Here is a 3,505-nt window from a genome sequence, read left to right on the forward strand (position 1 = left end):
CCAACTTCATGCTATCATCACCATGGACCATATATGGTTTTCCAGGAACCAGCTTGTCCATCAAGCTCTTAACCCTTCCCCTTTGCAATCTCTTTCTGATTGCTTCTACCACAGCGGATCATTGTAAAGCATGGACTGCTTCCACTTTGTCCTCCATTTGGTCTCCTCCTTTGCCAGGTACCACCAAGGCAAATTTTGATGTGGCTTTGTCTTCAGATTTTGTAGTGGCTGCCACAATGGTAAGTGATTCAAATGGTAACATCATTGGAGCTGCTACTAAGAAAATTCTTACGAAGGATGTCGCCATAGGTGAAGCTCATGCGGCCCTTTTGGCAGTTCATACTGCAGTTTCTTGTGGTGCTTACTCTCTCATCTTTGAAGGGGATGCCCTCAATGTAGTCCTTGCTATTCAACAACCCCAGCTGTTTGCGGGTTGAAATTTTTCTAATGTTGTTTTTGATATTTCTTTGTATTTACATTCTTTCTTTAGTTGGAAGACTGAGGAAGTTTCTAGGAGTGCTAACTTTAAAGCATATTGTTTGGCTAAATGGGCCGCTTCCCACCTAGTGTTTGGAAGCATTCCCATAGGATCATCCATTCTCTCGTCCATCTGGATCAAGAGTGGTAAAGATCCCCCCTTGTAACCTTTTCCCCTTCTCAATTTAAAAAAAAAAAAACAAAAACAAAAAAATCAACCCAAAAAAATCACGAAATGAAAGTTGAGTTTCCAAATCATGAGGTCTTTAAATATTATGTTATATGAAAATTTTCTCTTCCATTCTCTTATTACTTTACCTCCACACTTTTGCTCGCTTAAGTATCAGATTAGGCATACAGAAGCAGAGCTAAGAATTGATTTTAGTCGATATTTAAATAATAATTTTTATTTTTATTTTTATGTATATTATATAAAGAAATAGTTTATCTATATTTTACTTGTATAATTGACAAAACTCCCAACAAAAAAATAACTAAAAAAAAAAAGTAATTGAAGCCTACTGCCTATTCCACAAATCGTATTATTTTCTCCAAATGAAACCACCTCAACTACCACACATCTCTTATCAATCTAGCACCTCACTATGAGATTAATGTTTCCACCAACTCTATGGACTTTAACAATTGAGGAATGCTAAGCTTACAAACAAATTTTGCAGAAAAACTTTTACAAACTGATGTGGCACAAAATGATTGGATATAAGATAATGTCAAATTTTGAAAAACCTAATCATGTTGTGCTACATCAGTTTGTAAAAGTTTTTCTGTAAAATTTGTTTGTAAACTTAGCACTCCTCTTAACAATTCCCTATTCTCAAAACATGATCCTCTCCAGTCCATTTTGGATTGGAGAATATCCAGTGAATGGTCTAGAGAGATCCTGAGGCCATAAATAGGACATTTTGTCCCATGAATAAAAAAATAAAAAAATATTATATATATTATAAAAATAATTGAAAAACAACATAATAAAAAAAATATAAAAAAATAATAAAAAATGAACGTGATTCTCTAGAGAGATGCATGTCCCATGTCGAAGGGTAGAGATTTTCGGCAGCCTGGGGTCATCCCAACGTCTGCCAAAGTCTGACATGGCCAAGATTTTTTTTTATTTTTTATTTTTAAATAATTTCAGATATTTTGTTCTTTTTTTTAAAAAAAAAAAATTGAAGAAGAGAGATATTAAAGAGAAAAGCAAATTTGAGGTATTAGCACCAAATTTGAGGCATTAGCACCAAATTTAGGATGATCGAATCCCTTTTGGGTGATATCATCCCTAAAGGGTTAACCTTCTACCCTTAGATTTTAGTTTTGAATCCAAAAACAAATTTTGAGGCATTAAAAATTAAATATTAACTCATAGAAATTTAACTAACAAAAAAAAAATAACAAAATTTTTTTTTATTATTATTTTTTAATATATGTCTGACGCTAGGCTGCCAAAAATTTGGCAACAGCATAGCAGGACTCCATGTCGATGCTTGTTGGCGGGTCTAGGCACGTGCACTCCAAGGTGGTCCTAGAATCGTGCCTAAACTATTTGGATATTGGGCCGATAGAGCTTGGGCTAAGTTAGTGGGGGATGCAAGCCCCAATTTTAGCAGTCTCTCATTCCCTTAGACTACTTATTTAAGCCAATGAAAATTAAATAGTGTTACTTTTGCGAGCACTAGTCCATATGGTCCAATAGGATCATGAGCCCGATTCCAACTAGTATATTGGCAGAAGTATTCATAAGAATATTGGATTTAACTCTAATTATGCCAAAAATAAATCCAAACCCTATGGCACAACTACGTTGACTCAATAGTGTATCGGTTAGAGACTACGCATCTTCAAGCGAAAGTGACTAGATCGAACTCCTCATCCCCTTCTCTTTATATGGACATGTCAAAAAAAAAAAAAAAATAGGCAAGGTATTCGCTAATTTTTTTTTTGAGAAAATATATTATAAGTCCCTAAGTCAACGCACCAAAATTAAAAACTCTCTAGGTTTTTTTTTCGACAATTTACTCTCTGGGTCAATTGAAACGACAATAAAATCATTGCCGTAAAAAATATTTAACAATCGTTAGGGCCACTCAAAACGCACCATTTTACCTTATTAAAATATTAATTTTTTATTAATTTAATTTAAAAAATTAAATCTAAAAATAAAATAAAAAATTGAAGGGTGGCCAGGGGTGGCACCACCCAACCCCTATGGGGTGGCCGCAAGCCACCCCCAGGTGGTTTGGGGTGGCCTGCGGGCCAAAGTAGCAATCCACTCTCCAAGGATAAAATATAGTCATCGTCAAAATTTGCTTCTGAAAGCTGAAAACAATTCAATTAAGCAAAAACTTTCTGCCTTTTCTTGTGAACTTACGTACAAAGAAGGTACTCTCTCTCTCCCTTTCTTTCTTTCTCTCATCAATTAGTTTCACACAAGATCAATGAAAGATTAACCAAGAAATAATATTAATGCAGCTGAATATGAGGAACTGAAGAAAGAAAGAGACATTCTTAAGCAGTTAATGTTTGAGGCTTGTCAACAACAACCGCAACAACTGCCAGAGATGCTCATCAATGGCGCAAACCATGGGAATCATCCGTTAGAGTATCATCATCATATGGGCTTAAACCAACCTCATGAGAACTATAATGATAATTTTGTGGCACCTGGGTTTCCGCAGATGGTGAACCAGAACTCTGCTCAATTTGGTGGTGGAGATTTTGTGGAGTACTTCAACCCTCTAAACCTTGCAGGGCCCTCCTAAAAGAACATTCTAGTATTGGCTTGTCCCGGAAAAACTAAGTTTTTCTCCGAACTATATTATAGCTATTTCTTCTGATTCAGTCTATTAAACTCCTATGTATCCAAAATATGTAATTCTCGCATGCATTTGAAGAAAACTGTCTTTTTTTAAAAATAATAATAATAATAATAATAATAATAATATTATTATTATTATTATTATTTTTAAAAAAAGACAGTTTTCTTCAAATGCATGCGAGAATTACATATTTT

This window comes from Corylus avellana, chromosome ca10 (genome assembly GCF_901000735.1).
Source record: "Corylus avellana chromosome ca10, CavTom2PMs-1.0".
Classification (NCBI taxonomy): Eukaryota; Viridiplantae; Streptophyta; class Magnoliopsida; order Fagales; family Betulaceae; genus Corylus; species Corylus avellana.